The sequence below is a fragment of the Canis lupus genome, chromosome 24, assembly GCF_048164855.1.
Source record: "Canis lupus baileyi chromosome 24, mCanLup2.hap1, whole genome shotgun sequence".
NCBI lineage: Eukaryota > Metazoa > Chordata > Mammalia > Carnivora > Canidae > Canis > Canis lupus.
The window spans coordinates 51,294,723-51,318,835 of NC_132861.1; the positions used below are offsets into that span (position 1 = coordinate 51,294,723).

The following is a 24,113-nucleotide window of genomic DNA, read 5'->3' on the forward strand; positions in this document are numbered from 1 at the left end:
ACTGGATATTTACAAAACAAAACAAAACCCATGGAGCACCTGGGTGGCTCAGTGGTTGGGTGTCTGCCTTTGGCTCAGGTCATGATCCCAGGATCCTGGGATGGAGTCTCCCATTGGGCTGCCTTTGGGGAGCCTGCTTCTTGCTCTGCCTGTGTCTGTGCCTCTCTCTGTGTGAGTCTCTCATGAATAAATAAACAAAATCTTTAAAAAAAAAAAAAAACTGTCCAGAATTGCAAAGGCCTATAGCCCCAGGAAAGCAAAGAAAAATGTCTCTTATGAGACACCCAAAGATGGAAGAGGGGGGCGGAGGGGAGGGAGGCAGGGTAAGAGGGGAATACCCTTCCAAATAAATAAGTTTACAATGAAAACTGAAAATCACAAATGATGCATGGGTACAGGCCTCTATGCCAGACTTAGCCAACATAACAGAGAAACGACTGTAAAATATCCACAAATATTAAAACAATATGGAAAAGACTACAAAACATGCTCTTTTTTTTAAAGTAAGGCATTCAGTGAGGGAAAGAATATAATGAAAGAAAGAAAGAAAGAAACCCTGGAAAAATAGAAAGTTTTTTTAAAAGAATAAAAATAATTTCCTAAAATTGAAAAGAGCAGGTTAGATACAGCAAAAGACAGGAATAATGAGCCGGATGACAGATCTACATAAGTGACCTGAATACAGAACAACAAAAAAAATTTTTTTAAAAAGGCAAAAATATAGGGATGGATAAAAGAACGAGATGTGCGAGTTCTTAAAGTGAAGAATGGAGAAAATGCACAAGAGATAACTGTCAAATAATGAGACTATTCCAGAATCGCAGACATGCAAGAACCCTTAGATTTAAAAAGCACGCTAAACCCAAAGCAGGGTAAGGAGGCGGGAATCCACACCTAGACACACGCTAACAAAATATCAATACATCCATCCATCCTGACCAGGATCATAAAAGCCCCGGGACAGAAAGGCAGATCACCCAGGAAGAATCAACCACTGGACTGAGGCCTAACTTTCTGACGGGGACAGAAAATACATCTTCAAAGAAGCGCTGAGTGTGGTCCGTGTCTCCTAGAGTTCTATGCCCAGCTAAACTATCACTCAGGGAAGAGGGGACAAGAGACACTTCTCTGATAAACAAAAAGTGAGGGTGTTTACCCCTCGGAAACCACTGCTGAATTAACAACTGAAGGGTTATTTCAAAAAGAAGAAGCTCATATCCAAAAGGAGACAGAAAGACGCTGGGAGCAGCTGCGAGGTGCACCGTTGGCAAACAAGAGGTTAACACAGGGTTCTGCATGCTTGCAGAGGACTACTTCCATTCTGTGCAATGCGGTTTCCCCAGGCTTGTTTCAGGTGTGTGGGCTTCAAAGTCACTGTCTAAAACACCGAGCTGGGTTCCTCTTAAGAACAACATAAATCCGGGCAGCCCGGGTGGCTCAGCGGTTTATCGCTTCCTTCGGCCCAGGGCGTGATCCTGGAGACCCAGGATCAAGTCCCACGTCGGGCTCCCTGCATGGAGCCTGCTTCTCCCTCTGCCTTTCTCTCTCTCTCTCTCTCTCTCTCTCTCTCTCTCTGTCTCTCATGAATAAATAAAATCTTAAAAAAAAAAAAAAAAAAGAACAGCGTAAATCCTAAAAACAAACAAGGTTCTCTCTTAGCTTTGACAGCTAGGAGACTCATGGGCAAACTGGTAGTTGGTGTTTAAAGAATCATGCAGGACTTACGACATGTTCCTTCTGGGCTCTACTTCTTGACGGACCGTGACTTTTCCTTTGCTCTGGTTTCCTTACCTTGACTCTTCCACAGCCCTCATTAACGAAATAAGAATTAAATATAGCTGTCTTTTAAATTGCACCACTTCACATACCAAACCAACCGTCTGGCTTCTTTTCATTATAAAACGGAGGCAAGCGCTGAAATGTGGCCCAGTTTGAGAAACTCTGCAAAATTCTTTGCAGAAGCAAAGTTTAGTGCCACCAAGAAGAGGGGAATAGCTCATCAATCCCACTTTTAAACACAAAAATCTACCAAGAATATGACTGACAGCAATCAGTGCAGGGTTCCACCTGACACCACATTTGCATGTGGAGAGCCCTTCTCTGAAATCAGCTACACTTGTGCAAAAGCAACTCTTTGTGAAAAATAATCAGCAAAAGATTGCTTATCCTTTGCTACACTCAGAAATTAGTTAAAAGTAACCAGCTCTTGGAAAAGGATAAACCACTTTATGCAAATACTTTTGCAAAGGCTCTTTATTAATGCAAATATTATGTTTGTCTTTTATTTGAATGCAAACAGCATCTGTTTTGCACAGGCAATGCCATCACTTTGTAGTTTGTGCTGAGCGGCTCAAGTGTGTTCCAGCTGCTTTTTTAGAGTTTGAAACAGATTTCCAGAGAGCCAGAGTCACAAAAAGTTCACAGAAGAGAAGAGCAAGCAAGCAAGTGTGGTGGGGGTTCCTGGGGAGGCTTTTTCCCTCTTAAGGCAAGAGAGCAACAAATCCAAGAATGAATTCTGGAATTTACTTCTGGAGAGGTTTGTCTTTGTGTGGGGGATTTTTCTTTTTTAATAGTTTTGGATAAGGAAAAAAAATAGGATTGCTTTTTATAAATTCCTTTGCTAAGAAAATATACTCAAAAGAACAACACATGTTGGAAAGGAAAAACTGGGTGGTATCAGGCTTCCCTTAGAGCACCCAACCCAGAACCAAGCTGCTCCTCTCAGAAAGCTGCAATCTCACCCCAGAAGAAGGTGAGCGTGGTGATCCAGAAGGTTCCCTGCCAACACAGACATCCTAAAGCCACAGGACTAATACTTTGCTGCCTCTGCCACTAGCTTGAGAGCTGCTAACAGGGAAAAAAATCTCATTAGTTTTTGTCTCCATGACCCTAAAACAATGACTAGTTCAATAAAAATAGAGACTGGATGGGTGGATGGGTGGATGGATGGATGGAGGGTGGGTGCGTGGGTGGGTAAGTGGGTAAATCATACTACAAAAGGGGAAACAGATATGACAAGAAACGACCTGAGGTCCTTCAAATTTCAAATACATTCAACTCCCAAATCTCTACCCAATCGAAAATACTGGAAACAGGGGCACCTGGATGGCTCAGGTGGTTAGCATTTGACTCTTGATTTTGGCTCAGGTCATGATCTTAAGCCCTGCACTGGGCTCTGTGCCCAAATGAAGAGTCTGCTTAAGATTCTGTCTCTCCCTCTGCCCCTTCCCACCTCTCTCTCTCTCTCTCTCTCAATAAATAAATAAATCTTTATAAAAAAAAAAAGAATATTGGAAACTGTCTGACCTCAACGCCTTAATAGTACTAAGTCTACCATCCTATTTGTATGGAATCCAAATATATCAACATCCAGACCCAACAGACCAAGTGTCTTCACGGAATGCGCTCTGAAGAAAGAGTAACCTAGATAGTTTCAGATGTCCCTCAAAATAAATATCCACTCACACATAAATTTGCCATTAAAACTACAAAATAGCTATTCGGAGAAATTATTCTTTGGGTAAATAACAGACTAAACTTAGCTATTAGTTTCAGACTAGTTAGCACACTGATTTCCCCAGATGCACCGCGACTCATCTTATGCTATTCCTTTCTTCCTGTAACTCATACAGGGAGGATTTAGTTTTTGATAAAATGCACTCCGAACATCAATATCTGATGGATGACTTCTTCAGAAAACACAAATGCAAGATAAGGAGGAGCTGGGTCATTGGCCTCGTCCCATGACAGGGAGCTAGATAAGCTAAAGCTGTGCCGCAGAAACATGGCCTGAAGTGCACATAGTAGGGCTCTGTTTCCAGGCCTGGGAAAAGAACAGCAAACTAAGTTCAACGAAAGCAAAGAAATAATGAAGCGCAAAAATTATGAAATAGAAAAAAGACATAAATAGTTAGGGTTAATAAAACCAAAAGTTGGTTCTTGCAAAAGATCAACAAAATGGAAAGATCTCTTATAAAAACAATTAAAAAAAGATTCTGATGGTCACACCTGGGAAGGGGATCCTGCTTCCATCCCATGGGTTGATTCCAGACATGCTGCCAAACGTGCCCTAACACATAAGACAGCACCTCAAAACCCAGGACTAAGTGGCCCAAAATAGCAATAGTGACAAGGTGAAGGAGCCCTGCTATTCCCACAGGAATTACAATGACAATCAGGAGAATCTTATAAGCATCCTTATGCGAAGAGGTGACCTTTAACACACTGGTCTGATCTGTACAGGTCCACTTACAGATTTTTTTTTTCAAACAGGCCAGTGCTTGAAATTGTATTTTCTTTTTATTTTCTTAATAACAATCTCTTTTCAGTCTCATTTCTGTAGCTTACCTTGTGAAAATACAGTATATATAATACGTATACAAACTGTGTGTTAATCAATGGTTTATGTTTCAGTAAGGTTTCTGCTCAATAGACGGCTATTCATAGCTAAGTTCCTGGGAGTCAAAGGTTCTATGTGACTTTCCGCTGCAGAAGGGGCAGCTTCCCAAACCCTCATGGTCAACTGTATTGATAAAACAGAAAAACTGCTAAAAAAAAAAAAAAATACAACTTACCAAAAGTAACATCAGAAGAAACAGAAGACCCAAATAGTCCAATAGGTTTTAAAGAAATATAATCTAATTTAGAAGAAAAAAAGAAAGAAACTTCCCCCCAAAGACATCTCCAGACACAGACGACTTCACAGGAAAGTTCCATCAAGACATTCAAATAAGAGATAATTCTTACACAAAATCATCAAGAATATAAAAAGAGAAAACACTCCCCAACTTTTTTCATGAGACAGCATTCCTGTGACACCAAAAATGACAAGATAATTACAAAAAAAAAAAATTAAGTGTCAAACCTATTCTTTAACACAAAAGCAGCAATCATAAAATATTAGCAAACTGAATCCAACGACATATAGAAAGAATATCACTTTTTTTTTTTTTTTGGTCAATATGGTTTCAGTTGAGAAATGAAAGGTTAGTTTACTATTCAAAAGAACTCGGTGTAATTAACCACATTAACAAAATAAGAGAATTTAGATCATCTCAATAGAGACAAAAGAAACACTTGACAGGATTCCACAGAGCCCCGTGGGGGGAGCAGGGAGGCGGCTGGGAATAGGAAGCCTTGATCCCTAGAGAGCACTCGTAAAAGCAAACAAACGGAAGACCTACAGCAGATGCCAGTCCATGGTGGTGCAGAGATCAAGAACCAGACAAGAAGGCCCACTATTCAAGCCACACCAGTGCCCCCAGCTAAGGCACTAAGTCAGGAAAAAGAAATACAAGAAATGGAAAGGACAAATAAAACTGCCATTGTCTGTAGTCAGCGCGTACAAAACCCAGAAGATTTCCCAGACAGTACTAGGATTCAGCAAGGTCAGTCAAAGGTCAATACACAAAAATCTGTGGTATTGCTGAATACCAGCAACAAACACAAAATAAAAACTGCTAGGAGATAACCAATACAGGAGCATCAGAAAATACCAAATATCTGGGAATAAACCTCACAGAAGAGGTGGAAGCCGTCTCCGCACAGAACGAGGAAACATGATGCGGGAAGGGGAAGACCTCAGGGAATGGGGTCTCCTGCCGGGTCCAGGTGCCCTCACTCCTGGCTCAGACATCTACCAGGGGATGTCCCACCTCCCCATCCCGTCCTTCCCTCCTCCGGACCCACTTAAAACACTCTTGCCGTGGTGATGCTTCTAGAACAGTAGCCCTTCGAGGCCACGGCCATGACCGGCGGTGCGCACACGTCTGGGCCCCAGGACACGCCGTCGGAGTATCACCGACTCCTTCTCAGGGGCGATGTTACGGGTTCTGTTCCATTTACTTTGGAGCTGTCATGACCCACTCAGCGGGCTTCAGTGCCATGAAGGGAGGTGGCCCCTGCCGCCCAGCCTGGGACCGTGCTCTCCTCTCCCCCAGCACCTCGCTCCTGTGCCTGCGCTTTCAAAGCCCGGCAGCCCCCCAGGCCGGCTCCAGGCCGGCTTTCCGGAGGGGGCCCCACCATGCCCTCCCCTCGCCCTCTCAAGGGCCTCTGCCTTTTCTCCGTCTTATAGAATCTATTCTTCTGGGCCCTTAACCGCAGTGAGCTGCACGTATGACACGTCACTTGTACCACACTCCCCGTCACGGTGTGCAAAGTCCGTTTCCCGGGGAGTATTACAGATGGCGAGCACCCACTGAGGACAAGGAAAGTTCAAACAGGGACCAGGGGTCTGAGACATGTGAGCCGTGTGCACGGACGAGCAGCTGCCTGAGACCCGTGCCGGGCAAAGTTCCAGCTGGGGACACGGTGGCAGTGTAACGTCCTAGGATCCCCAGTGGCTCGGGGCACAAGGGACTCACATACCTACTCCGAGCCTCTGCTGAGGAGCAGCAGCCCGGGGGGCGGGTGGGGACGGGCTGAGAGTACCCAGCACCTTCTGTACAGAGTACTGGCCAAACTGCCCACTCCTCTGGGCCCCAGGGAGGCCAGAGGGGTCAGAGATCTCGGAGCGCGGGGTACACGCTGCAGGGACTTCCTGAAGCCCACTCTGGGTGCCCAGCAGCCTCTGCTCAGCCCGGGCGGGTGGGACAGCGTGTGCCCCAGACCCCAGGCTGCAAGCAGGAAATGTGGCCTTGGGGAGAGGAAGGGGCCCAGGGAAGGAAGACGTGACCTGGCTGTCCTTTAGAGCTGCCAGCACATCCGGTGACCTATGAGAAGAACAGCTGGCAAGGTAGAGGCCCCCGGGAAGGAAGCTGGGACTCGGGGCGCCAACCCGCAGCACCTGTCTCTTGTGCCCGCCACGCTGTGGACTCCCACACCCCACCCCCTCCCAGGGCACTGCCTCCGGAGGCCGAGGAACGCGAGTCAGGGCGGCTCGGCTGGAAGACAGCAAGGGGGGGTCCGTGCAACGGGTCCCTCGGCGGGTCTCGTGTCCAGGCCCGGCTGTGAGTGCCGGGGACACACCCACTCGTGGCGGCAACCCACCTAACAAGGTGTGCAAGGCCTCCCGTGAGAGCATGGACTCGAGGCGGACACGGGTTCACACCAGGCCCCCCGCCTGGCAGCTGTCCCTGCAGCCACATTCCTTAGTGCCCTCGCTTCTCCCTGTAAGACGGCGAGGACAGCACCCGGATCTCACGGCCTCCCGTGAGGACACATCAAGTCATTACGGATACGGCGTCCGGAATAGGGTCTGCTCAGTGTCTGATAAATGGACTGAGCTTCCAACATCTTTTGACCGAGCACAGAAGGCCCCAAACTGGCCCACTGACCACAGGGCTCTTCCTCCCACAATCCCAACACTAAGGCCAGAAGCGCCTCCAGGAAACTCATGGCACAGCACATTGTTCTTGGGAGCAAAAGCCTTCAGTGGGTCCCTAGCACCTGGGGGATCTGGTCTGAAGTCCCCGCTGGACAGCAGAGGCTCCTCCACGGCCCGCTCAGAGTGCCAGGGCTCCCCTGCCCACGGCGGTCTCACGCAGGCCTCCTGCTTACACGCCGCCACCCTGGGGCCTCAGCCGTGCCTCACCTTCCCCTGGAAGGCAGCCTTCACGGCACCGTGCTAACGGGTCTGGCCTTCCTGGGTGGGGACTCTGGCCCTGAGCCTGGGAGGCAGGGTCACCCTCAGCAGCAGCCACAGAGAAGCCAGAGGCCTGAGGGGCTGGCCCGCCGGGACGGAGTCAAGGTCAGCCCAGGGTCTTCACGTGGACATTCCGTCCTCTGCTCCTGTGCGTGTGTCCTGGGGAGGAGGAGGGGTTGCTATCAGAGCAATGTCACTTAGCCCACCTGCAAGAGGTACAGAAAGCACGAAAAGTGCACCTGAGACGGCCCCCTGTGAGCTCAGAATTCATCTCAGAAACTTGACTCACTCCTGAGCAGACTCAGGACCCACAGAAGATGCTAGAGACCAGAACAGGGAGGGGCGGGGGAAGGTCTTCAGACCAGAAATGGGAAGAAGACTCTCGATCCAGAATCCCGGCTTGGAGACTCGCAGCCCTGATCACTCCCTCAAGTGCATGTGGGTTCCTGGAAGCCGAGCGCAGCTCGCAGACTGCTGGTGGAGAACATCCCGACAGGATGGGACGAAACACCAACGACGACCAAAGCCCGACAGCTTGCTAACTCGCCCACGGCAGCCCCTCCACGGAAAACCAGGTCCACGGGGGGGCCTGCGGCTTCTTTCTCAATGGGAGGCTTCCAAGAGGATGATGCCCATGGGCACACCTTCTCCCTCCTTCGAGAGCACGGGAGGCCGGAGAGACCCAGGAGGGGCTTCCTAAGAAGGCCGAGACAGCAGCTGCTGCTCCAGGGGCAGAAGGGGTCAGAACGTGCTGGTGGCCACTCGCAAGTGGGTGACTGCCCCCAAGCCAGCCGGCACCAGAACCGCCCCCTCTGCCTTGATCACAGGGGTGGGCTCCCCACAACCCGGCAGGAAACCCTACCACCAGGGCCCACGGCAACCAAGGACTCCAAGAAAGTGTGTCCAGAGGGGCCCAAACCTGGGACATCTGGGAGCCCTGAGAGCGCTGTGGGGACTGTCCCTCCCCAGGGGACGGCGACTTCCCCTTGAAGGTGTCAAACACAGAGGCTCGAGGCAAGTCTGCAGGTACGTGGAGTCACCCGGGAGCCCCGTAGGGACACAGCTGAATGGCCGGTCCCTCCACAGGGTCGGCACCAAACAGCCGGGAGGGGACCCTGCCCAGCTGCACCGCCGGCAGGGCTGCACGTGGCTGTTTAGCAGCGACCATTTCCTGCTCTGGGGTCTCCGTGGGGGGATCCTAAATTTCCGTGATGCGAGACAGAATCTTAGTGGGATTACAAAACCCCTGGCTTAGTACCAGCGGCCACAATAACATACTTTGGAGACAGAGGAGCAATTTGGTTCTCCGTGGAATTATAAACCGAAGGGTGGCGTTCTTCCTTGAGATCTTAAAAAGAATTAGGGAGGAAGAAGAGAGAGAAAAGCTTCTGTCAAAGAGATTAAAATCTAATTAGAAACAGATTAGGATCTCTTCTGATGGCCCTTTTGGTGCTTGACCCAATCAGGGAGGAGGTGATGGCGGCACCAGGAGGCCCCTCTCTGCCCCGCCCCGCGGTGTCCAGAGCTCGGAGCGACGCGGCTTGTCCCAGGCCCTCTGTGCCAGCGTCAGAGCGCTCGGCCTCACCCACGCCACGGGCACGGGGGCCGGGCTCTGAGGCCTGGCCTGACGCACCAGGGAAACTGGACAGCCCGTTTCTGGAACCCAGCAGCCCGCCTTCGATGAGCCGGGGCCCCAGGTGAGCAGGGCTAGAGGGGCAGCTGTGTCACTGGCAGGTCAGTGCACCTGCGATGGTCTAGAAGCCTCTGCGTTCCACGGAAGGCCACAGCTAACCCCCAGGACCTGGGAGGGGCCCGTTCCATGGATGGATGGAGACATTAGTCGCTGAAGGACTGAGGACTGGGCCTCCCTCCATTCACAGGTCCTGTGGCCGTCACACTGCCAGTCACGGCTTCATACGCAAAGAATAAAAACACGACATGTCCTTAGTGTCTGGTTCCTGTCCAGTGCCAGCCTCTGCACCTGGACATCAGAGTTGTTCTAGTGACTTGGCCCCTGAACGGCCGCCCTGATGCCGGAGCACCCAGCTCACACCCCCTCCTCAAAAGTGGGATAATAAGCGCGCCCCTGGGGGCAGGGCCCGGCAGCCTCCCGGCACCGACACCCGAGGAGCACTGCTGGGCCTGATGGACGCCCGCCCGCGGCCACGGTCAGAGAACAGGGGAGCCGGCGGTGGGAGCAACGGAAGAAGGCAGGCCTGAGGGGCTGTCCTACAAGCGCACAGGACCAGGAACAAATCGGGTCGGGGTGGCTGGGAGGGCTTTGGGGGCCTCGGCCACGTCTGAAAGAGTCTCGAGGGCCCGAGGGGCAGAGGAGGTACCGCTGCACCTGCTGCTGTGGCTGGGATGGGATGGCCTGGGCTACCCCTGCTCGGCCGCCCGTCACCTCCTGGCCACCCGCCTCCCAGGGCTGCCCGGGGACCCCGGGGAGAGATGACAAGGGTCCACGGTCCTGGCAAGGAAGGCAGCCCCCTGATCTCACTCGAATGGGGAGGCTCGCAGCCAGCCGACCTGGGGTCCCCTCTGGGCGCCCGGCAATCCCAAAGCCCGGGCACCACGGGAGCACCCCCGAATGCTGCTGGGACTCCGGAGAGGGAAAGCAGGGCTCCCCGAGACGCCCACGCTTCGCCTCCATCCCTTCAGCCCGCCCTGCGCCAAGACGCTGGAGCATCACTGAAGGTTAAATTAGGCTTCGGTTTGCAAATTCCAGCGCAGGCACTTCCAGAGGCAGCTCGCGTTTGTGAGCCGAGAGCGCGGGGGCAGGAAATGGGTTTTGTTGGGCTGGTTTTTAAATGTCTGTTAAGAATGTGCTAATGCAAGATTCCGTGTGAAGGTCACCCAGCAGATGCGATGGTTTATCTTGGACACAGAAATGTGGTCACCCCGTGGCACAGACGGGCCGGCCGGCCACACGTGACGGAACAGGAGAGACGGCCTGTGGGTGAATTAAGAGTCTTCTCCTGTCTGCGGCCAACAAAGGGCTCGAACAAGCCCGCCTGACACACCTCCCGCACCCGCACGTGTGCAAGGCAGGGCTGGCGCCGGGGCCGGTGTACGGACAACCTGGCGTTCCTCCGGGGAACCCGAAGCCCCTCGGGGGCTGTCCCCGACCATCCCCGGAAGAGAGGGGCACAGATGCCAGGCCTGGTGGCGTCTCTGTACTAAGGCTGCACCTCGCCGTCCACGCCGTCAACGCCCGCGTGGGGGCCCGGGACTGCGCCTGGGGGCTAGGGCAATACCTCCCCTCCTCACTTCCTACCGAATGGGACACCGATCGGGACACCCCCCGCTGACTGTAGCAGGGCGACTTGTCTGCCTCCATCCACACGCTGGAAGCTGCCTCAGAACTTTCCAGGCTCAGAGAACCCCCCGCCAGACTCTCCTCCCACCGCCCAGCAGACCAGAGGCCGCGGGCGGGCACCAGGGCACAGGCCGCAGAGCAGGCAGGGACTTGGGGCTCAGCCGCCAAAGAGGCCTCGCTGAAGCCAAGGGCCGAGCATGAGCCCCAGGACCCACCTGCCTCCCGGGGCTGCCGTGGGCTCACCCCCCGCCTGGCGTCATCCAAGGGAAGACCTGCACTGGCCCGGGTCAGCCCGAGCACGAGGCCCAGGCCCAGGCCCAGCACACAGCCGCCTGACCCCCGGTGACAAGAGGCCCTACCCACACACAGGTGCCAACCTCCACGGCCAAGCACGCCAGTCGGGAAAATCACGGCTTCTCACAACGCCCCAGAACCGTGAAATGCTTCCTGTTCAAACTTGTGACTTCTCAGCAAATGTGGCAACAGACTTTCTTATCAGGAAATCACGGACACTGTCAATGGGTGTGGGTTCAAAAACAGTCCCTCCTCCCAAGAGGCCAAGGCCTCACGGGCCGTCTAAAAACAAAGAAAACCCCGCTGTCTGCCACCCCCGGGCACCAGCTTCAAAGCCACAGAGCTGAGCTCTTGGCTGTCCCCGGGGACCTCGGGGGCACAGCGAGGGCAGCCCCAGGGGGGCGGGTGAAAGGCGAGTGGGGCCCCACTCTGTACGGTCGCCGGCACCCAGACTCCCTCCAGGTCGGAGCCAAGGCCTCGCCCAAAACTGATCACACCTGAGATGCACCTGCCAGGGACACAAGGGCCACGTCACAGCCTGGCCACCACCCAGGGTTCCACCACACGGGTGCAGTGAAGGCTTCCCAAGCCCGTCAGGACGCACTGAGGGCAGCATAAACCCACGGCTGGTCCGGGGAGGGCCCCACACACGACAGCCGCAGGCCGGATGTCAAACCAGGGCCCCGCAGCACTTCCGGGGGAGGAGCTCCAGGAGGGCGTGAGGGGCCAAGCAGACCACGGGGGCTCTCGCATGCGAGGGCCTGCGCACGAGCAGCCCTCCGCCTCCACGCGTTCAGGGCGCAGTGACGGGGAGGAGCCCTTGCTGGGCACCTGCCCCGGATGCATCGCCCTCACCAGCCTCCCCCTGCCCAGGACCAGAGACCACTCAGGTCGGCCGGGGCCATCTTCAACACAACGTCAATCTTTACTGTTTCTCCTCGTTTCTAGCTTCTGGATTTTCAGACAGGAATTCCTCGTGTTGCTAACACACAGTCTTTGACATGCCATCTCAGAATGAAGGCGTTTTCCTAAAAAGACAAAGATTACGGAGCATTTTTCAAAAACTGCACCCCAAACAAGGAGCTATACTTGAATTCCATGCACCCGTCAGAATTTTCCGTAACACCTGTCTGAATTAAATCAGAGGTTTATCAAAGAATCGGGACATAATCACTCGATTATCTTTTTTATCTGCCTGGTTCTCCATTCATTCCCTCCCGAGCTCCTTTTCCTCACCAGGAGCAAATGGCATGGGAAGAAGGCAAACCCATGCTAGCGGCCCAGGGCCAGGCCCAACGGCCGGCGGAGCCCCCAGGACGGAGAGCGGGGCAGTGCCGAGGTCCCAGGGACGAGAAGAAGGTTCAGAATTTCTCGGGGTGGGTGGGGGTGGGGGGGAGCACGATTCTGAAATGATGCTGCGTACACAAGCCACAGCTCCGGGACAATATTCATCAGGAAAGTGAACAAAATGCCCTCCCCGGAGTTATCACAAAAAGAAATCAAAATACTTGAGACGTGCTTGCCTTCACCACGCATTTCCACAAACACACTTTATCTCAGAGCAGCCTGGAAAGACAGGGCCCTCCCCGACCAGGATGAAGCACCTGCAGGCCCCGGGAGGGAAGGGGTGCCGGGTGGGGGACGGGGTGACCAGCTGACCGCCAGCCTCCTGGCAGAGAGCAAATGGAACAAGGTGTCCCAGGAAACCGCACAAGCCAGGGTAGGAGAAAGGATCCTTTTAGCCTTTTCATCCCCTGGCAACCGAGAACAGGATGGAAGAGCAGAGCGAGAGGCTCGGAGGGGAAACCAGCCGCGGCATTTACGCAGAGGCTCGTGGAGGGCCCAGGGCATGGGGCCCCGCCAGGCAGGGGACCCAGGGAGCAGCTGGGGTAAGGCCCCCCTCGATCAGAGCCCTAAGGGCACCCCAGCCCCCAAAAAGGAAAGGGAGGGGAAACAGCTGGGTAGCAGGACAGAACTCGGTTGCCCGTGAGCCCTGGAGGGCGTGGCAACGGCCAGTGCACCTGGGCTCCAGCCACCTGCCTTCTAAGCTGCTGCGGGTGGGGAATTTCAATCAGAAAACACTCCTGATCTGTATCAACAGGTACTTTATTCTAGAGACGGAAGCCCCCACGCTCCCCACACTCCCTCGTCGCTCAGCTGCACGTACAAACACGCGCAGGCAGGTGCAAACACAGTAGGGTCCGGGGTCCCAGCCTGGGGAAGCTGCAGTGGGGCCGGTCCCTCTGCTCAGGATTCCCGACCGAAGAAGCAGGATGATGTCCCTCCCTCCAGGTCCTCCCCCCGGGGCGGTGGCTATGACCACCCTGCTCGGTCCCCACAACCCACTGCAGGCTCCAAAGCCAGGTTCCTGGAGGGAGGTTCGTATCCAGGGTGACTTGAACAACTTAAATGTACAGGACACCACGAGTCTTCCCAGGACGCTACCACCGAGAGGGCACACCGTGTGCACACAAGGCCGGCCAGGGTGACTCAGCTCCTGCATCCTGTCCTGTCCTGCTTCACTGATCACACATCAGGGCCTGACCAGGCCTCCTGGGCACCTGCTCCTCCAGCGGCACAGCTGCTGTGCCGTCCCCTTGATCGATGTCCCGACACAACATGCAGACGGCCCACAGCTCCGTGCAGGTGGCCCTGGAGCTCAGCGAGCCACGCCGCCTTCTGGGGCCCGGTCATCCCCAGGGCCCGGATGAGGGTCCTGGGCCTGGAGGCAGTGCCATCAGCTGTCCTGCAGCCACGCCAGGGCGACCGTGGGAACGCTTTGCTGCCTGCCCTGCATCAGTACGTGTGAAAATCAACCAGTAATGAAAACAGAAACGCACTGATGCTGACGGCATCACAGCGGAGACAGGGGCAGGTCTGCAGCCTCTGGGGCCCTGCTTAGTTGTCCCCGGGCGACCCCCTGGAAAGGGGAGAGCAAAGCTGACAGCGTGCAGGGAACCAGGAAAGTCGGCCATGCAACAGAGCAAACCCATAAAGAAAAGGAAGAGACGTCAAAAATGAGAATCGAGAAGTGCCAGATGTCGGGGGGCTGAGAAAGTAAACATCTGTACCCCAGTTGGGGGTCTGAGGACACTTCTCAGGCTCCTGCGGACTGAACCACTGTCCCCGTCCCAAAGAAGTTCCACTATACTCAGCATTTTTTAAATTCATTACACAAACAGAGAACTATCTGTATTTTTTAAGTCACTAAACCAGTCACTGAAGGAGAAGGAATAAGCCAGCCAGCCGCCTGCTGTGCACAGAGGGGACTCTGGTGGGGTCAGCACAGGTGGATGTAAGGGGCCTTCGCTCAGACCGGGACGTACCCGGACCTCGGAGAAACCAGACCGATCTCTAGGCTGGCAGGCTAGCTTTGGGCGAGAAAACGCAAAGCGACCCTTCCACATTGATGGTGAGCTTTTGGATTAATACTAAACATACCCTAATCAGTTGTACAGCTCGAAACATACTTGCGAAGCAAAGGACTACGTTTCTTCGACAAAGACACAGACCTCTGCCCTTTGTCCGCTGAGGGAAACGAAGTCCTCAGAGTTAAAACTAGTACGAAGGCTGGCGTGCGTGGGGCATGTTCTGTTTTTAAACGGCCAGAGACGGCGGCAGCCTCCCCTAAAGCTACCCCAGTTCCACGAGCTGCACCCCCAGTTCCACACGTTGTCACCTGCGGCATCGCCGGGAGCGCTCACGGGGCTGGACCACCGCTGATGGAGCACCTCCTCCTTAGGGTGACTGTTGGCAGTGAGGAGAGGACAGGCGTCCTCTGGGGGGCTCCCGCCCACTGACCGGGAATCCTCCTGGCTCTCGGGCACGGGCACGGGCAGGAGGCCTGGTGGCCAGGCCCGGGGACAGGAGGCAGGTGACGGGGCGGGGGGGACTAGCCTGCACCCCACAGGCCAGCTGCAGCGCCCCTGCTCTTCCCCTGCGTCTCAGGATGAGCATCTCCACGCATGGCGTTCTGATGGCTCTGTGCCCCGCAGCCAACCCACCAACCCCGGGAAGGTCCATCTGCACGCTACCGGGGCCTACGGAACGCTGCGCGATTTCTGTTGAGAGTGGGAGAACCTCTCCACTGCTGGGATATTCAGCAAGACCAGTCTCAATGAAAATTCACAACGTGATGCCAAATTCCAACAAAGTGCACACAATAAAGATGAAAAACCACGGTTAAAAAAAAAAATCAACAAAGAAACTCAGTTCTCTCTGTGAAGCCTTCAATTTGCTTGGCCATTTTCCCACGGACATTCAATTAAAACCAACTGTGGGAAAAGCGAATTACAGTTGGAGCCCTGCAGAACCTAGCAAGGCAATGAAGGAACAGCCCGAGGAGCCTTTTAGCATTTACCTCCGACACGAGCAGAAAGCCAGGAGCCCTAGGAGGAGGTCCACATCATCACTTCCAAACCAATCTGACTTCAATAAATACCTCTGACATCAAAAACACAGGCAACAAAAGAAAAAAAAAAAATGCATTTCATCAAACTTAAAAAAAAACGTGCTTCAAAGGAAGACACGGTCCAGAAAATGAAAAAGCAAACCACAGAGTATTTGCAAATCCTATCTGATAAGGGAGCTGTATCTAGAACATACAAGGAACCCTTACGACGCAGCAGTAAGAAGGCAAATAACCTAATTAAGATATTGGGCGAAGGATGCGAGGGACACTTCTCCAAAGAGGATACGCCAACGGCCAATAAGCCCACGAACAGATGCCCAACGTCGTCAGTCACCAGGGAATCTCCAGCTGAAGCCACAGCCAGGCAGCACGCCGCACCTCGAGGCCGGCCGGGGGCACGGGGGCAGGTAAGAGCGAGGGCTGGCCTGGCGCACCTGGAGGCGGCGGGACGGCCCCGCCGGCGGAGCGCACCACCACGCAGCTGCTGCGGAGACGGGCCGGCGCTGCCGCCAAGTTACGCGCGAAGTCAACACACGCACGATCCGGCAATCGCACCCCCAGGCACCGGCCCAAGGAAACGCGATCCTCGAGAAAGCCCGTAGAGGACGGCCGCGGACACGCCGTTCACCGTAGCCACAAGGAGGAACACACGTCCACGGGCGGATGAGGAGGGGGCGGAAGCGGCCTCTCCACACGAGGGGGAGCCCCTCAGCACGACAGGGGAGTCCTGAGGCGCGCCCCAGCAGGGCGAGCCCGCAAAACGCGCTCAGCAGAGGCCGCTCCGGCAGATCGCAGGCGTCGCTCCTCTAAATGAAGGGCCCTGGGGAGCCAAACCCCGAGAGGCAGAAAGACTGGAGGCGCCCGGGCGAGGGAGGCGGGCCGGTGGCCGCACAGGTACACGCTGTCCCCGCTGCCAAGCCCCCCGCTGACCCGCAACGGCGCCCCTCCTGTCGATCCCCTGCAGCCTCGGGGTGCACGGAGGCCTGTCCAGCAGGAGCCGGGGGCGTGCAGTCCTCTCCGGGTCCTCTGGGCACCACCTCCCGCCTCTGGGATCATACTGCCTATGCGGGCACCACTCCCAAGCTCCCGTGCCCTCGCGCAGCGCCAGGGCCAGGATGCGCCAAGGCTGGCCGGGTGTGAACAGAAACCTCATGCCGGCTCCCCGCCGTCGTCCCTCCTCCGAGCCGGGAGCACCACTGGAGCAGCGGCTTTCAGCCGCGACCCTGTGGCTGCCACCCAGACCCCTCAGGAAGCTGGCATGAGGCACGCGCAGGCGGCGCACGAGCTCAGCGCTAACCCGGGAGGAAAGCCGGGCTTCCAAGGACACTCCGGTCAAGTCCTGATGGAACGCGGGGAAGCAACACCATCTGGTCCTGAGCACCAGCACGCCGCCCCTCCTGTCCCCGGCAGACGGGAGCCCCCCGCTGGCACCCACGCCCGCTGGCGGGAGGGGCCGGGGGCACAGAGCAGCCGGCAGGGCGGGGGGCAAGTCCTGGTGCCGGGGACGCTCACTGTCCGGACGGCTGTGCTGACGCGAAGGCGTGGGTGAGGACGGAGCAACGGGAAAGCCATCTTCTCCAAGCACAGCACCGCTCGAGCATCATTGGGGAGCACGGGCAGCGCAGGACACAGGGCCACAGGGCGCATGGGGCAGGCCCCGGATAGCAGCACTGACCCGCACCCCACTACGACCACCGTTACCAACAGTGCTCTAGCGCCACACGAGCCCCCGCCTGCCCCGGCCCCACCCCTAGGCACACCTGCCCCATCCCCAGGCACAGCTGCCCCACCCCTGGGCATGGCTGCCCCACCCACGGGCACACCTGCCCCACCCAGCTGAGCTCAGCTGGTGCGGCCGGGCAGCTGCAGGAGGGCTTGCTACGGCGCCCCGGGACTCAGACGGGCGCTGGGCCTGGCGCTCACTGCTGTGCCCTCTCGTCCTGAGCTGCACCTACATTCCTGGATCGGCTTCCTCCCCACCCGCTGACCTGCACAGAAGCCCCTCCAGGTAGCCAGCACCGTCGGAGGCTGCAGGCTAGGCATGCCCCCCACGGACGTCCACATCCTCCCCAGGACCTGAAAACAGGTGACCCTGGATAGCGGAAGGCACTTGGACATGTGATGAAATCCAAGGCCTCGGGGTACGAGGCTGACTGCAGGCTGATGAGCCGGGGACGCCTGGTCGCGCCACAGCAAGGAAGCTCTCAAGATGACAAGGGTCCGGGCAGCCCCAGTGGCTCAGCGGTTTAGCACCTGCCTTTGGCCCAGGGCGTGATCCTGGAGACCCGGGATCGAGTCCCACGTCAGGCTCCCCGCATGGAGCCTGCTTCTCCCTCTGCCTGGGTCTCTGCCTCTCTCTCTCTCTGTCATGAATAAATAAATAAAATCTTTAAAAAAAAAATGACAAGGGTCCTATCGACCCACTCAAGGGCCAACCTGCGGGCTCCCACTGGCCAAAGTTGGGGCAAGCTGAAGGTCAGTAAGGATGAAAATACAGGAACGTCCCCGAATCCGTGAGTTCACCACTGCACTCAGAAATAAGTTGATAAAACTCGTTAGTCCCCTGGAGAGAACATGAGGGAACGAGCTCGTCGCTCTGAAAGCGGGTCCGTGAAGGAGGCCTCTCCTACCTGAACCCTCCTCCGCTCATCTCCCACCCGATGCATGAGGAGGGGCCGCGCGCCCCAGCATCCCTCTGCAGCCCCAAGACGACTCCACGTTGGAGAAAGTCCCGGCCTTTTAGCGTCTGTATCGCTGCAAGAATCGCTTCCGGGCGGCCCGGGGAGGGACCCGGCGCAGGACCGGCCCTGGATGCCGCTGCTGAAGCCCAGGGAAGGCCACCTGGTCCTTCAGGTTCCGTCTTCCACTTTCACAAATGTAGCACATTTTACATAATAAAAAACACAAAGAGACCCAAGGAAGGGGCTGGATTTGGACTCGGGTGTGCATCTGTCCTGTGTCCTGGCCGCTGTGTCTGTTGGGCTCACGGTCACGGGAGGCCGCACTCTCGAAGCCCGTCCAGAGAGAAGCTTCCAGAAACAGAGCGCCTGCGAGCACTTCAGTTGCCCTAATTCCCTGGAGCAGCCCAACGTCGGCATGTTGCCGTCGACGGCCGGGAGGGGGCAAGACCCAGGGCAGCTCCCCGTGCCCGGAGGCCCCCTTGCCAGGAGGGCAGAGGCGCGGGCTCACGGAGAGGCGGTGGTGGGACGGCGGGCGCGGGGTGTCCTCCTCCAGAGCTGTTCCAGCTGGGATCAGCCAGAGCATCAGCCACGATCCAAACTACGATCCTAACAACAGCCAACTTTACGGTAAAAATGACAACGTACTTTGCCTACTTCCTACGAAACTACACAGACCAGCGAGCCACGGGACCGGGGTGCCCTGGGCCGCGGGGCTCCCTCGGCGGCCACCGGGCAGGGCTGCCTCCGTGCCCACCGCCAGCGCGCACCTCAACCCGGGGCCCACGGGGTCAAAGTCACGGCCGCCCCACGTGGCCTCCCGGGGCGCCCCGCGGGACCGGGCCCTGCCCACTGGGGAGCAACCCCCCGCCAGCGCCGCGGGGGCGGGGCCCGGCTGGCATCCCGGCTTAATTAAGTCCTCCTTACAAGGAATCTTTTCAAAGGGCCATGTCCTAAAATGATTTTGCGACAGGGAAGAAAAGACCAGCGGCTGTGCCCGAACCAGTAAACATTCCCATAACTGTAAATGTGTCCCGCTGGCCGCAGGATTACACATAGGAAACCAGTAAAGAGCAGAAAGAGCCATAATTACCACTGCGCCCATCTCCTGCGTGGCTAACAGCGGTTTCGGGAGGGGAAGCGAGGGGGCGGAGGGCCCGGGCCGGAAGCCATCCCAGGCCCGCAGCCCAGACCACCGGGGCGAGCGGCGGGCCGGCCTTCTGAGGCTGTCCCTGGCCAGTGTCCCCCACGCTGGACGCCAAGCTGCCGGCACAGCCTTGCTCACTGCTGCTTTCTTCACATGTGGTTTGATTGACGCAAATCAAGAGGCAAGCGGATGATTCATAATCGTCCCAGCACAGGGCTCGCACAGAAATGGCAGGAGCTCAAGACTGCTGAGTCACCAAGAAGCAGCCCCGGGTTCCAGGAGGCCTGGCCCGTTTGAACTTTCACGTATACGCACACAGACGGGCTCCTAAGACCGTGACGGCGGGCGCGTTACCAGACAAAGAAACACCCAGACCCTAGGCCTGCGGCAGACCACGGCTGGGCAGGGTGGCGGGCGGCCCGTACCTGCGCCGTCGGTGTGCGGGGCGCTCCCGGGCGGGGGTGCGGGTGCCGGCTGCCACCGCCACCTGCCTCAGGCGGGGAGCAAGAGTCCCCGAGGGGGTGAGGCCTTGGACGCCAAGGGGCACAGACGAGGTGGCGGGTGGGCCAGCTCCTTCCAGGCGCAGCTGGCTCAGAGAGCACGGTGCAGGGGTGCTGAGCACGGGAGCAGCAGATGAGGCCGGAGGAGCGTGTGCAGTCACGGGGGCCAGATGCACTCCCTGGAGGTAGGGGTGGGGAGGGCCACGGGAGCACCAGGCTGGGCGGGGACAGCACGGGAGCCCCAGGGACGCAGGCCAGCCCCGGCGTGCTGGTCCACTAAGGCAGGCGTGGCCCGGCCCGCACTGACAACGGAGGGGTTCACTCTCCAGCCTGCTTTCAGCCCCTTCCTCCTCCCTCCCTGGGGCGGGCTGCTGGGCCCAGGCCTCTGGGCAGCTGGCAGCGTGGAAAGGGAGCCCAAGAGTGCTGCCTGGCGAGCTGCGCTACGGTCACGGAGGTCCTGACCACCCCCCAGCCGGCGAGGAATGTCCCCACGCGGCCGCGGGTGCCTTCCCCAAAACACATTCATCAGCCGTGGAGAGACAAGGCCTCCCTCCCGGCTGGAGGTGAGGCTCTGCGCGGCCTGCGGGCTCCCTGGACACAACCCCCTGCAGAACTGAGCCTCGGGGCAGAACCCAACAGCAGTCGGGGGGGGCGGGGGTGACACCAGGACCAGGGCAGGCCTGAGGGCCGTGCACACCGTGCCTGCCTGCACACCTCACAGAACCCGGGCCCCGACTGAACACCCGCACACACTCACGCACACATAGGTGCACGCAGTGCTGTGGCATCGGGTGGGGGGGGGGGACACTGCTCAGGAGCCGGCTCTGGGGCACCTCCCCTCGCTCCTGGGGCCCCGGGAAGCTCGCCTGTCCCCAGGCCTCACATGCATCTGCAGGCAGCGCGGGGACTGTCCTCGAAACTGCTCCGGGCCCTGAAAGCCGCAGCTGTCCACCTGGCCCGGGAGTCCTGGGGCTGCCCCGGGCACTGAAGGAAGAGAACCCACGCAGGATCCCTGCCCCGTGCCGCGGGACAGCCACACTCCGGGAGGATAAGGGCCCAGCAGCTCATCGGCTCTTCAGCTCCCCCCCCACAACAGGGGTCGAGGGGCCGATGGCAGGAGGGGAGGCAGGTCTTATGCCCGGGCCCAGGGGGACACGTGAGGCCACACCTCCCAGAGGCGCGGCCGGGTGGGCAGGACAGAGCACCCTGGGGGTCCCCGCAGTGTCGCCGCTGCGGCACACCATGACCTGCAACGCTCGCATCCCATGGCCCAGCGCGAATTTCCCGACACCTCTGCCTCCGCGGCAGGGACCGGGTTTCTGGGGGCGCCTCCGTGGGCCGGCCAGGTCGGAGCCCGCCCACACCACGGAGGGGGCGCAGGTGGCTCAGCCAGCTCAGCGGGCAGGTGACCCCCCCACCCCAGACCCGGGCGGCAGCCTCTGGCCTCCACCACGGCCAGCACTCAGCTTCTCAGGGAGGGCGGAGACGAAATAAATAAGTTAGGGAACTCTGCTCTCCCGCTGGGCCGACCTCCCACGCAGCGCCCACCGGCCACGGCCACCTGGAGGCCGGGGTTCTGGGAAAGCAGCGTGCGTTCACCGCGGGCTCAGACCGTTCGAGTCTTCAAAGCCCTCCACCAGGGACGGAGGGCGAGAAAACACATCACAGGACAGCGTCGAGCCAGGTGGGTGAGAAGGACGGGGCTTGGTCAAGCTCCGAGGGGGCCCCTCCGCTGAGAGGTGCCTCTGCCAACCGGGATCTCTACAGGGCTATGTGGAGTACTACACCGGTTTAAAAAATACTTGACAATCCAATTTGCAAAAAAAAAAAAAAAATTTTGAGCACGACATCTTTGCATCCGTCAAAGTACTTGCCCCAAGTTCTGGCCTGCTTTAACTTACCTTCCAGGAAGGTTCTGGAGCCTCCCTCAAAAATTGCTCCCCTGCCCGTAAGCACTTATGCAGCACGCCTCCCCCGGAACAGTTAACAGTAGGATCCAGGGTGCAGACAAGGAGAAGGGCAGGGCAGGTGTGGCCACAGGTCCCCAGGCAGGGGAGTCAGGAGACGGCAGCACAGCGCGGCCGCGCACACGCCGACCCCCCAGCCCCCCTCCCGTCTCCGAATGCCGGCCTCAGAGCACCTTCAACTCAAATTTAAGAACAGCTCTTACTTGGAAAAGCAAAGCCGTGACCTGCAGTCCCCGGGGGGCTCACCTCTAGCAGAGGACACTCACTTCCAGGAGCTGAAAACCACGACTGAAGAGATGAATTATTCAAGGAGTCCACGAGCCGGCTACAAGCTGATCCCCAACCCCCTCGGCACACAGCACGCGCACCAGGTGCTACCCATCTCCCGGATGGGAAAAACCAAGGCTCCGGGACACCAAGCGATGTTCCCATCACTTAGCATCTAGGCCGCAGGGCCGGGGTTCTGACCCGGTTTGCTGACTTCCCGGTTTGCCTTCTTCACTGTCCTCCCTCCATGATCCGGGGCAGAGGGAGGGCCGCTGGGGGCGGGGGGGGGGGGGGGGGCGCGGCGTGGTGGAAAATGACACCAGTGAGCGGCGGCGGAGCAGCGGGCCTCCAGCCACACCCAGCGCGGCCGACACAGAGGACGGTCTCCCGCGAGTGGGCGACGAGCAGACCCAGGCTGGGCCCCGCCGGCAGGGCCACGGGCAGACGCAGACGGCGGGTTTGCGGGCCGTGTGCCCACACCCTGAGCAGAAGGGACACGGACGGTGCCAGCCAGGTGCGTATCTAACTAGAGGTAATCACTGTGGGAAAAACCACCACCGCCGGGCCCCCTGGTGGGCCTCCGCCCGGCCTCCTGCGGGATGTTCAGGAATGTCAGAAGGAGCCCTGAACGCCACACTTCCGATGTCCCCCCACCCGCCCGACGCCCCCACCTTCCAGACCCAATAACCTGGGTCCATGGGGAGCGTGCATCCCCTCCCAGGGCCGTCTGGCTCCGCGAACCTGGGCGGACAGGACCCGGGATCCCGCTCTCCAGGGCCAGGGGCGCTGGGCTTCCAGCTTGTCAGCTGAGGGCCGGCGCACGTGTTGACGGAAGCTCCTTCTATCACCTGAGACGCACGCTGGCTCTGTTTTGTCAACCATGGAAAACATGTTGGTCAAAAAACAAACAAACACGCCATCTGGAAATTTACATTTTACATTCTCTCTTTTGTAATTATGCCAACAACCCACGAGACGAGGACAAAAGTGACATGCCTCACGCTCCTGCAAGGCTCAACCACAGCCAGCCAGCCCCCCACCCTCAACTCTTCGTCCCCGGCGGCCTCGTGCTAACCTCCACCGAGAATGTGGGTGACCGCGGAGCGGCTTCCGGGCACCAGCTGCCTGGTACTCAGCACTCCTGGTACACACGACCCCGAGCCCCGGGGTCCCTCCAGGGGCCAAGCCAGGGCAAAGGACACACGACCCATGAAACAGGCTGCTCGCCCTCCTCGGGCTCCAAACACTGAGGCCTCAGAACCACCTGGGAGGACGGCGAAGGAAACCGAACCTTCCTGGGAGTGCCTGGGGGACCCTCCTGCCGAGGGACACGGGGGCACTGCTGTCCTGCCCCAGAAAATGTGTCACTGGTCCCCAGCGTCCACTGTGGACAGCTGACTCCAAGTCTTCCAAGTGTCCCGAAGCAGGGGGTGTGCCATCTTAAACGGTGCAGTCCTTCTAGGACTTTCACCACTGGTGGCGTCCACGCAGGCCGTGCATCCGCAGCCGAGGACACGGAGTAAGCCCGGCGGCCGGCTCCCTGCAGCGCTCGGGAGGTCTGACGATGAACTACCAAGTGCGCAGGTCAAGAAGCGTGGGCAGCAGCCCCACAGGGTTGCACGAGTGCAGCTGGGAGGGCTTCTCGCGAAGGAGGGATTAGAGCTAACACCTGAACCAGGTGGGCACCGAGGAGTCCCTAAAATCAGGAAGGGAAAGATTCCAGGCAGAGGGAGAGGCCGGGAGGGCAGGGGTGCAGGACAGCGGGGCAGCAGGGCCCCTCGGGGGCCGTCTGGAGGGGCCCACCGGCTGGGCAAGCAGGCACCTGAGCACACTCGGCCCTTCCACCGCGAAGGCACGGAAGAGCCCAGCCAGATCAGGGCGCGATACGGGCAAACAATCCAGAGGCGGTACGGCCCCCGTCCTCGGGACCTCTGGCTCCAGTCCGACT

The 24,113-nt window shown here is 57.7% G+C and overlaps 1 protein-coding gene across 6 annotated transcripts in view; it reads right to left on the bottom strand.

Annotated features, from left to right (window-relative positions):
- Positions 1-24,113, bottom strand: part of HDAC4 (histone deacetylase 4) — a 274,710-nt gene that overhangs the window by 156,331 nt on the left and 94,266 nt on the right. Inside the window, exon 1 of one of the 6 annotated variants that reach the window (XM_072796926.1) lies at positions 19,378-19,569. The exons of the other annotated variants lie outside the window; for them this stretch is intronic. The gene's annotated coding sequence lies outside the window, so the exon portion shown is untranslated. Of the gene's footprint in view, positions 1-19,377; positions 19,570-24,113 lie in introns of those variants that run through there. 6 annotated transcript variants of the gene reach the window in all.